Below are 12,681 nucleotides of genomic sequence, written 5' to 3'. Positions count from 1 at the left end.
GAGACTGTTAAGTTGAACTTCAACCTAGGCAAGGTGCTATGCTTGACTACAACCGAACAATGGACTATGCCTTGAATTGTCAGTCTTTGTGCAGCAAGTTTTGCTCAATGTCGGCATGGTACTAGGCTACCATAGCCTTCCCCTCGGGTGGAGCTTATAAGTCATACTCCTCGGCCTTTCATGAGCTTACTAGAGATTCACCCAAATCTCCCACACTATGACCAATAGTGTCACTCATATAGGTGTGTTCTTCAAAAGATCGCCCTGTAGGCCAGCGTCTTCGCTCATCAAGAGCCGCTCAGAACACATTAAGACATTGTCAACCTGCCTTACAGTAGCTATGAGAGAATTGCATCTGCAGCGGAGTGGGAGTATTAAATTTTCTCTCAACTCAGTTACTCCGGTTTGTTTTCTCAGGTCCTAGTTCACGGAATTTCCGATCACGTAGGTTGGGTTACCCCCTCGGCAACTCAAGTGGGTCTCAAACCCATCTCCCACGATGCTAGGTCTATCATATTTCTTGATAGTCCTTTCGTGAAAGGATCTGCCAGATTTTTAGCACTTTGGACATAATCCAATGCTATCACTCCGGAGTTTTTCAGTTTTCTGACAGACTTCAATCTCCTCTTGATATGTTTGGAACTTTTCATATTATCCTTAGAACTTTTCACTTTGATAATCACAGTTTGATTATCACAGTTCATGAGGATGGCCGGTATTGGTTTTTCAACCATAGGCAAGTCCATCAAGAGCTATCGAAGCCATTCCGCTTCGACAGTAGCTGTATCTAATGATGTGAGTTCTGCTTCCATAGTTGACCTTGTTAAGATGGTCTGCTTGCAAGACTTCCAGGAAACAGCGCCACCACCAAGAGTGAAAACATATCCACTTGTGGCCTTCATTTTAGCATCAGAAATCCAATTGGAATCACTATACCCTTCAAGTCCTCTTGGATACCCGGTATAATGAATTCCATAACTCATGGTTCCCTTTCGATAGCGCATCACTCTCTCAAGAGCATGCCAATGATCATCTCCCGGGTTGGCCACAAACCGGCTAAGTTTGCATACGACAAACGAGATATCGAGCCTCGTAGCGCAAGCTAAATACATGAGTGAACCAATGATTTGAGAGTATCTCAATTGATCTTTAGTTGCCTTTTCATTCTTTCGAAGCAAGACACTAGGATCATAAGGTGTGAGAGAAGATTTGCAATCAGCATAGCCAAATCTGTTCGACACCTTCTCAACATAATGAGATCGCACAAGTGTAATCCCATTATTCCCATCTCTCAATAACTTGATGTTCAATATAACATCAGCTTCTCCAAGATCTTTCATCTCGAAACACTGAGATAAGAAGGTTTTTACCTCCTCAATCACTTTGAGACTTGTACCAAAAATTAGTATGTCATCCACATACAAGCATAAGACAACTCCCTCACCCCCACCATGGCGATAATACACATATTTGTCGGCTTCATTAACAACAAAGCCCACAGATGTCAAAGTTCTTTCAAACTTCTCATGCCATTGTTTGGGTGCTTGTTTGAGACCATACAAAGATTTCTTTAATTTACACACCTTTCTTTCTTGACCTTGTAGTACAATACCATCAGGCTGTTCCATGTAAATTTCCTCGTCCAACTCTCCATTTTGGAAAGCCATCTTAACGTCCATTTGATGAACGAGAAGACCGTTTGAGGCAGCCAATGACAGTAGTACACGAATTGTGGTCAATCTCGCCACAGGTGAGTAGGTATCGAAGAAATCTTCTCCTTCCTTTTGGGTATAGCCTTTGGCTACAAGCCGAGCTTTGTACTTCTCAATAGTACCATCAGCTCTAAGCTTCTTCTTAAATACTCATTTACATCCTACAGGTTTGCACCCATAAGGATGCTCAGTTAACTCCCAAGTTCCATTAGCCAAGATGGAATCCATCTCGCTTTGAACCGCTTCCTTCCAGTAGTCTGCATCAGGAGATGCGAGAGCTTCTGAAATGGTAGTGGGAGTATCATCCACAAGATAAACAATGAAATCATTACCAAAAGATTTTGCAATCCTTTGTCTCTTACTCCTTGTGGGAGCTTCATTGTCATCTTCATCAGAATCTGAACTCACATCATCAGATTCCTCATCAGACAACATAGGAGTTTCATGTATTGGATCAGATTCCCAACTAGACATGACATGCATATCTCTCATAGGAAATATATCCTCAAAGAATGTAGCATCTCTTGATTCAAAGATGGTGTCAACATTCATGTCATTCACTCCGGATTTCACCACAAGAAATCTATAAGCAATGCTATGGGCAGCATAGCCAAGAAAGACACAGTTCACGGTTTTTGGTCCAAGCTTTCGCTTTTTGGTGATTGGCAAATTCACTTTAGCCAAACAGCCCCAAGTTCGTAGGTAGGAGAGTGTTGGTCTTTTCTTTTCCCATTCCTCATAAGGGGTAATCTCTTTATTCTTGGTTGGAACACGGTTTAGGACATGACACGAAGTCAATATAGCCTTCCCCCACCATTCCTTGGATAAACCCAAAACATCTAACATGGCGTTAACCAAATCTGTTAGAGTACGGTTTTTTCCTTTCCGCAATCCAATTGGATTGTGGGGAATTGGGAGGCGTCCTCTCATGGATTATACCATGTTCCGCACAGAATAAATTGAACTCGTTAGAAAGGTACTCTCCACCACGATCGGACCGAACCCTTTTTATCTTCCTTTCAAGTTGGTTCTCAACTTCAGCCTTATAGATTTTAAAGAAATCAAGAGCCTCATCTTTAGTTTTCAGGAGATACACATAACAGTACCTAGTGGAATCATCAATCAAAGTCATGAAATATTTCTTTCCACCTCTTGTCAACTCACCATTCATCTCACATAGATCTGAATGTATGAGCTCTAGTGGTGCCAAGTTTCTTTCCTTCGCAGGCTTGTGAGGCTTGCGAGGCTGCTTTGCTTGCACACAAGCATGGCACTTAGAGCCTTTGACAAAGGTGAATTTCGGAATTAAACTCATATCAGCAAGCCGCGTCATACAACCGAAATTAACATGAAAAAGTCGTGAATGCCAAACATTAGTTTCATTAACACTAGTGCTTACATGGTTCACAACATTATCACAGAAGTCTTCTAGAGAGAAGCGCAACATTCCCTCACATTCATAGCCCTTTCCAACAAAAGTTCCATACTTAGATAGTACAACTTTATTGGACTCAAACACCAACTTAAACCCATATTTCATAAGACTGGAGCCACTAACGAGATTCTTCTTGATAGAAGGGACATGCATCACGTTCTTCAGTTGCACGATCTTTCCCGAAGTAAACTTCAGATCTACCGTGCCAACACCATGAACAGTAGCATGTAACCCATTCCCCATCATTACTGAGGAACGTCGAGCCTGATAAGAGGTAAACATGGAGATGTCAGCACACACATGAACATCGGCACCTGTATCAACCCACCATTCCGTGGGCTGAAACACCGAAAGAACAGTAGGTAATATATTACCATACCCTGTAGTTCCTTCCTCTGTGTTGCCAATGACCATGCTGACAGAATTTGAGTTCTGTCCAGCTTGACATTTCTTTCCTTTGCGTTGTGCACAGCGATTAGCCCAATGGTCTATCTCACCACACACCCAGCAAGGATCTTTCTTCTTCGTTTTCCCCTTCTTCTTGAAGTTGGTAGTCTAGGAGACCCCCTTGTTCTTTCCCTTGGACTTGTGGGCATTGTTCTGCACCATATTGGCAGCAGAACGTCCCTCGGTTCCTCCAGTGTGTTTGTCTTTTGCCCTCGCCTTCTCCTCAACATCCAGAGAGCCCATGATATTCTCAACAGAGAACTCATGCCTCTGATGTTTCAGAGAAGTGGCAAAGTTCCTCCATGAAGGCGGAAGCTTAGCGACAATGCATCCCGCGAAAAACTTGTCCGGTAGCACACACTTGAGGAGCTCAAGTTCCTTTGCCATGATCTGTATCTCATGAGCCTGTTCTACTACAAATCGGTTCTCAACCATTCTGTAGTCATTGAACTGCTCCATAGCATACAGTTCACCTCCGGCATCGGCAGCACCAAACTTAGCATCCGAGTGCATCTCACGAGTTCCTTCCCATTTTGAATGTGCGAGATAAGCATCAACCAACTTGTCTCCAAGCACACTTAGGACGGCACCCACAAAGATTACGGTGGCATCCCCGAACGCTTTATCCTCTTCAGGAGTAAGCGGACCTCTGGGAATACCTTCCGCAACTCGGTGCACGCCCATAGAAGTGAGCCACAAGAGGGTCTTATTCTGTCATCTCTTGAAATGAGAACCCATAAATGGGCTCGATTTAAGTGCAGCAGCAAAACCAGACGGTGAAAATTGCCTAAGCACATAAGGTTTTTGGATTGTTGGACTATTAGGCAATTTCCGTATGAGATTAATTACCGAAAACAACATGACAGATGCACAAGCATACTCAACCACATACATCAGACTAAGCACATGCATCAGATCTGAACATGGAACAAGTAGCAGTGCAAGGTAGGAGAGAAAAAGCACGTACATCGACCGGGAAGGCCGCAGCAGCAGCACCACCACCACCACCATGGGTATTGTTGATGTCGCCCATGGTGTAGTCAGATCTGTCGATGAAGCAGCCGGATCGTCGAAGAAGAAGATGAACAATAGCGAGCAGTCGCGCCGAGACGCTCCCCAAAAATCTTATCGCCCGTCTCCCGGTGCAGGATCTCAACGGACGGAGTTTCGGAGGCCTGCTCTCCCGGACGGCTGTGCACGCAGTCGCCGGGATGGGGAAGACTAGAGAGTAGCTCAACAAAAGGAACTTCGCGAGAGAGATGGACTAGAGAGTTCTGAGAACTGTATATTTCTCTAGATCTGATCTGTCTCTCGAACTCGAGCCATGAAACGCGACGTGCGTGACGAGGCGAGGCGGGGCGGGCGGAGGAGGAGGAGTGCGCGAGGGCTCCTTCTATTCTCACTCACTTGGAATGACTAGAACAGCAGTCCTTATATACCACTCCAACTCTCTCCCAACTAGCAATGTGGGACTAAACTTTGTCCCCCAAGGTTGTCCCAAGCTGCCAACGTGATGGGCCTTGAGATTTCAGGAATTGTAGACTAAATGGGCTGCCTTATTGGGCTGCAGCCCATCTACATTCAACAGATCTGTATTGCTTTTTCCTGAGGCTGAGGGCCTGAGCTAGTTGCGAACTTGCGACATGATCATTGTGCTTCAGCCTAAGGAGTAACAAATTAATGAATGGAAGTAGTAATCTATACGTAATAATAAAGGAGCTAAGGTTTCTCCCAAAAAAATTCGTCAACGTTTTTTTTGGACCGTTTTGCCCTCCCTCCAAAATACATAGGGATTTCTATTTTCGTGCCCTCGGGTCGTTAGTTGTACTCAGTTTTCCCCAGCCCCTTAGTTTTTCCTCAGTTTTCCCCAAGCCTTTGTCTGAAACCCGCAGAAAGAGCTCAGACGGAAGGAATCCGTTTATTTGAACGTTCGGTGCTGACGTGTGGGGCCGCGTCATATGTGGGGCCGCGTCGTGTGGGGTTGGTAGGAAGGGACCATGTGGGACAGCACGAGACCGTGTTTGGTTGTACGTGAGAGCTGGGTTTTGTCTCTCTCGGCCCAAATTGGCATTTTTAACAGCACCTTTTCCCCTCTTTCTCTCTCTGTCTTTTTCATCAAATTAGTATCAAATCTAGAGAAGCTTCTATTTCTGTCTTTCTTCAATTATTTATGCCTTTTGGCCCTCATTTTTCCCCAATATGGCAGCAAATCTAGTAGCAAATCTAGAAGCTATTATATGATAAATTCACAGCAGCATAATCGAGAAAACTAAGTATAATACATAGGTAAACGCATACAGCAGCCAAAAGCAGCCAATAACATTGTTAATGTTCACGACAAACTAAGCTGAAAAAAAATACAAGACGCACGCAATGTATGGCCAACAATAAGATTAGGATACCCCAGGATGAATGAATTTGTTATTCATTCCTTATATATTTCTCCGTCGCTCCAGCCGTGCATTATCCCGAGGAAATATTCATTGAACTCCCGCCGTCTGCAGTGTGCGGCCAATACATCCTCCAAACGGTATGGCCTGTGTTTATTTCTCAGACCGTAGCTTCCTAATCTATGCACATATTGTGGCGACTCATCCCAGGAATTTGTATGATGAAAGTACTCTCTGGTATAACCCAAATCCGCGTAGTAGATGCAGCCAGGTCGAAGAGTCGGGTGCACTCTGGTGTCGACGGAGATACACCGGATATAATGCACGAACAAGGCATGAATGCCAATGTTACTGACCGGATGGAGAGAGCGGCTCTGAGTGTCCACACGGTACACCACAGGCGTGTTTTTCATCAACACAAGCAGCAAATCACCATCCGACTTCACAAGGTAGAACTTGTCACGTCCATGTTCTGGAAATGAAATTAGTGTCTCCATCTTGACACTGCTCGCGCGCTGCTGCTTCTGTACATTGGTGCATACTATTCTTCCGGACTCAAAATTGTCCGAAGCTATTGCATACAGTTCACCATTGAACGGGGTAATGCAACACATACTATGGTTCTTGATCGAAAATCTTCCTTCTCCCCAACCATGTTCATATATATCCTTAGTTGGAGTCTCTCATCGACCCAACCAAGTTCCTCCGGGTAATGTCTGCAAGGGAAGACCATAGTCGGGGAGTTGATTGCAGCGACTGAATCCAGAAAAACAGTTGGCATCTGCGCCTCAAACATAGTGTTCGATGTCTTTGTGAGTGGGTTCAGAAGCCGTATCTTGTGCGGCGGGTTCTTCTGGGCAAGCACGATGACGCCACGGGAAAAGCCGACGAAGTAGAATCTAAAATATATTGATGAAGATAACATTCAGCACTAAGATTGAAAATAAGAATAGATTAACCCTATAGATATGGAGGAATTTGAACCTTGCACGAACTGCGAGATAGATCTATGGTGACGTAGCGGGATGTGCCGAGATGGAGGAAGGTGAACTCAGCGGCGCGTGGAAGGGCGTGGTCTAGCATGATCCATTCGTGTAGGTGCACGTCGGGATCAGGTAAACCTGAGCGCCAATTTTTACAGACTTGCCTCATAGCAGAGTAGGTGTCCACGTACTCCTCATTCGCCAATAAGCATTCGCCGATCTTGTGAAGTGGTCCGTCAGCCGTGAGACAGGCCCAGTTCACGGAGGCGCCGCGCTTGGATGCGCCGCCCTCGGAGGCGACGGGCTCGGCGACGACGGGCTCAGAGGCGACGGGCTGGGAGGCGACGGACTTGGAGGTGACGGGCTCGAGGGCGATGGCCGCCGGCGCATTCTTCTTCTCCATCGCCGGCAGGGGAGCGCTCGTACGGCGGTTGGGGTTTTTTGGAGAAGTTGATGGGACGTGAGAGGGGTGGTTTCGTGCGTGAGCGAGAATGAGACGTACTGTGTCCAGAGGGAGGGAGACTTACGCGTCCTAAATGCGACCCGCGTCCTACGCGTCCACTATTGCACGTCTGCACCGCGACACGCGTCAACAATGGCACGTCTTCCACTTCCGCACCACAACACGCGTCCTCGAGTCTAACCACTGGAAATTTAGATATACTCAGGTATACCCTCGAGTCATATACTAGCATTTTTTGTGTGCTCAGTTTTCGCCTTGAGTGCTAATACGGCTAGTGCAATATACTCAGTTTTACCCTCAAGTGGCTGGTCAACGGAGAGTCAACAAATGGGATTAACTAGTTAAATGGGTTATTTAATGTGCAAAAATTCCCAAAAAGAGTGGCACTTACTCATGGAGTCTTTAGCACAAATTGCCACTTCTCAAATCATAGATAAATCAAGTTTTACCACCAATTGCCACTTCTCAAATCACCTAGTAGCTATGAAGGTGCATGGTTTTCCACAATAAGCCCTACCCAAAACAGCTTTCCCCAAAACATACTTTGTCTGAATGAGGCCATAATTTTCACACTCATGTATATTTGTATTGCAAATAGTTTGAGGTAGGCCAAGATGGGTTTCATTGTACCTAACACGCATTTTCCATTTTTTAAATCTCATATTTGAATCCCTTAGTCTGTTTACTACTCACTTGCCCTTGGTTTCTTGGTACTACTCAGTTTTGCCCTCTCCCTTCACAAATTCTCACAGACGCCCAACATTGCCCTGATTGGTCTAGCCGATGTCACGCGGATCGTGCCCGCCGACCGTTGATCGTAGGATTTAACGGGCAGGATAACCCCTATCTCTCTCTTTCTCTGGTCGGGGCCACCACCCTCTCTCTCTCTCTGTCGGCGGTTAGCTTCCACCCTCTAAGTTTGGTTTTCTGCATTATTTTTCACGAGCTAAATTATAAACTCTTTTAGGCATTATTTTTCACGCAAAAGATGATACACCATCACCAATTTGTTGTAGCCATTACTTTTCACGCAAAAAAATGATACACCATCACCAATTTGTTTAGCCATTATTTTTCACGCAAAAAAATGATACACCATCACCAATTTGTTGTAGCCATTACTTTTCACGCAAAAAATGATACACCATCACCAATTTGTTTAGCCATTACTTTTCACGCAAAAAATGATACACCATCACCAATTTGTTTAGCCATTACTTTTCACGCAAAAAATGATACACCATCACCATTTCTTTTAGCCATTACTTTTCACGCAAAAAAATGATACACCATCACCCATTTCTTGTAGCCATTAATTTTCACGCAAAAAATGATACACCATCACCCATTTCTTGTAGCCATTTCACGCAAAAAATGATACACCATCACCCATTTCTTGTAGCCATTTCACGGTAAAATGATGAACTATCACGAATTACCATTTCTTTTAGGCATTACTTTTCACGGTAAAATGATAAACTAAATCACGAAGTTCCATTTCCGTCAAAATAGTCCGCATTACTTTTTTGTTGAGATATATACCCCCACAACGGTCATCTCCTCCTTAAATTATTGTGTAAACCCCCACAACGGTCACCTCCTCCTTAATTTATTGTGTAAACCCCTACAACGGTCATCTCTCCCTTATAAACACCCACAACGGCCATCCCTTGTGTCAATAGGTTCTGCCTCTCTCTTCTTCGTTCACATACACTTAATCATCCATTGCCATGGCTTCCACGTCTCGGACGCGGACCGGAAGGGGAAGGGGAAGGGGAAGGGGAAGGGGAAGGGGAAGGGGCGGCCGGGGTGGTGGATCATAATCATTGCCACCACCACCATCGTCAACACTGCCATTGATCATAGAGGAGTTCTTCATCGTCATCTACGAAGACCCTTTGGTCAAGAAGGTACGTACGCGTTCACACATATATGATGCATGTGATTAATTATGGACATGTTCTAAAAAACCTTTAATTTCAAACGATCGGCGCTCGATCTCTTTGCAGGCACTCCCAAAAAAAATTGCGTACTATCTTGACGGCCAGGAGCCAGCTAAGGTGTATCTGCGAGCAGCTGACTACGGTCCTCGTCTCTGGACCGTGGAGGTCCTATTTGACGGACAAGGCCGGATGTATCTCGACAAGGGCTGGGAGAATTTCGCCATCGCGCACGGTGTGGATTTCGGCTGCTATGTACACTTCAAATATGAAGGCGATGATGTGCTCACAGTGAAGGTGTTCGACGGAACAATGTGCAGGAAGTACTACTACTCAGACGACGAAGATACTGACGATGAAAGTGACGACGACGTGAAGCCATGTATCCATCCCCTTTAGATAAGGGGATTATGACCAAGAATATATATGTAGCTTCATATGCATCGATTTAGAGATCTACTAGCTATTTTCTATATATTTAGAGATCTAGCTATTTTCTATATATTATGCATAATGTTTAGCATAAGAGTCACTTTAGATTAAGCTACGAAAATAGTCACCTGCCATGGGCTGAGGCGGCCCCACAGAGCGGCTCTATATTATATTCTCTAAATAAATAGACAACCCCAGCGGTCATTGGCTGCGGAGGCCCCACGGAGCGGCAATATATGATTTTCTATAAATAAATAGACGACCCCACTGGTCATTGGCTGCGGCAGCCCCACAGAGCGGCAAATATATGTCTTTTCCTGAAAAATAGATGACCCCACTGGTCATTGGCTGCGGCAGCCCCAACCACTCAGACTGAGGTTCATGCATTTCTTGGATTAGCGGGATATTACCGCATATTTATTGAAGGATTTTCAAGCATAGCCAGACCCATGACTCAACTGTTGAAGAAAGACAAGAAGTTTGAATGGACTGAGAAATGTGAAGATAGCTTCTAGAAGCTCAAGGAAAGATTAACCAAAGCCCCAATCCTGATCATGCCGGAAATCACCAAGCCAGTTGACGTCTATTGTGACGCATCCAAGATTGGTCTCGGATGTGTGTTGATGCAAGAAGGCAAGGTGATATCTTATTTGTCTAGGCAACTGAAGCAGCATGAGCAGAATTATCCAACCCATGACTTAGAGCTTGCAGCAGTAGTTTTAGCCCTGAAAGTATGGCGTCATTACCTCATGGGTAATTGATGCGAGATCTATTCAGATCACAAGAGCCTGAAGTACATTTTCACTCAGAAGGAGCTGAATATGAGGCAGAGAAGATGGATAGAATTGATTAAGGACTATGATATGGAAATTCACTACCACCCCGGCAAGGCCAATGTGGTAGCGGATGCTTTGAGTAGACAGCCATGTCAGTTGAACTCCATGATCGCAGAAGAGCAACCTAGCTTGTATGAAGAATTTGAGCGGTTTAGACTAGAGCTAGTTAGTGAAGGATTCCTAGCAAGCATAGAGCTTCAGCCTACCTTGATTAGTCAGATCAAAGAAGCACAGAAAGGAAATGCCAGCATTGACGGAATCAAGAACCAAATAGCTGCAGGAAAGGCACCTGGATTCACCGAAGATGAAGAAGGAGTTCTTTGGTACAATGGACGCCTATGTGTCAGCAGATTCGAAGTTGAAGCAAGTTATTCTGAAGGAAGCTCATGAAACCCTATACTCCATCCACCCCGGTGGAACCAAAATGTACCAAGATTTGAAGGAACAATTTTGGTGGCATGGAATGAAGAGAGAGATTGGAAGCTACATAGCCAAATGTAATATCTGTCAGAGAGTCAAAGCATGTCAGAGAGTCAAAGCAGAGCATCAGCGACCCGCAGGATTACTGCAGCCATTACAGATTCCCGAATGGAAGTGGGATTCTGTAGGAATGGACTTCATAACTGGATTGCCCAAATAAAGTAAAGGAAATGATTCTATTTGGGTAGTGGTCGATAGATTAATCAAGGTAGCCCATTTCATCCCCGTCAAGACCACCTACCAAGGCCCCAAGCTAGCAGAGTTGTATATCTCAAGAATTGTTAGCCTACATGGAACCCCAAAGTCAATTGTGTCCGATAGAGGATCCCAATTCACCTCAAGATTCTGGCAGAAAGTACATGAAGGACTAGGAACCCGGCTGAATTTCAGCACAGCGTATCACCCGCAGACTGATGGACAGACGGAAAGAGTCAACCAGATACTGGAAGATATGTTGAGAGCATGTGTGTTGGAATATGGATCTAAGTGGGAAGACTGCCTGCCTTACGCAGAATTCTCGTACAACAACGGTTATCAAGCCAGCTTGCAAATGGCCCCCTTTGAAGCACTCTACGGAAGGAAGTGTCGTACCCCTCTGAACTGGTCAGAAGTCGGAGATAGCCAAGTCTTTGGACCAGATATTCTCCGAGAAGCTGAAGAGAAGGTGCACAAGATCCGTGAATACCTCAAGACTGCCCAATCAAGATAGAAGAGTTATGATGACAAGAGACGCCGAGAGATGACTTTCGATATCGGAGATTTTGTGTATCTCAAAATATCACCCCTCAAAGGAATGCAGAGATTCCAACTTAGAGGAAAGCTTGCACCCATATATGTGTAGGAATACGTTGCATAAAAAACAAAAAATTTCCTACCGCGAACACGAAATCCAAGCCAAGATGCAATCTAGAAGACGGTAGCAACGAGGGGATTATTGAGTCTCACCCTTGAAGAGATTCCAAAGCCTACAAGATGAGGCTCTTGTTGCTGCGGTAGACGTTCACTTGCCGCTTGCAAAAGCGCGTAGAAGATCTTGATCACGGCGCCACGAACGGGCAGCACCTCCGTGCTCGGTCACACGTTCGGTTGTTGATGAAGACGACGTCCACCTCCCCGTTCCAGCGGGCAGCGGAAGTAGTAGCTCCTCTTGAATCCGACAGCACGACGGTGTGGTGTCGGTGGCGGTGGAGAATCTCGGCGGAGCTTCGCTAAGCGTACGGGGAAGAAGGAGGAGTGGGGCGGCTAGGGTTTGGGGAGAGGGGGTGGCCGGCCTCTATGGGGTGCGGCCAGCTTGTGGCTTTGTGGTGGCCGGCCCCCTCCCCTATGCCCCTCATTATATAGGTGGAACCCCAAGTGTTGGACTACAAGTCTTCTAATAAGACCCGAACCCAAAACCTTCCATGTAGTAGGGAAACCTACCCAAGGTGGGACTCCCACCCAAGTGGGATTCCCACCCTTCCATGAAGGGGGGTGGCCGGCCCCCTTGGTGGAGTCCACCTTGGACTCCCCCCTCTAGGGTTGGTCGGCCATGGGGAGGTGGAGTCCCTCCGGGACTCCTCCTTC

The sequence above is a fragment of the Lolium rigidum genome, chromosome 6 (genome assembly GCF_022539505.1).
Source record: "Lolium rigidum isolate FL_2022 chromosome 6, APGP_CSIRO_Lrig_0.1, whole genome shotgun sequence".
Taxonomy (NCBI): Eukaryota; Viridiplantae; Streptophyta; class Magnoliopsida; order Poales; family Poaceae; genus Lolium; species Lolium rigidum.
The sequence above is the reverse complement of the archived record's forward strand: the minus strand, read 5'-3'. Positions refer to the sequence as shown.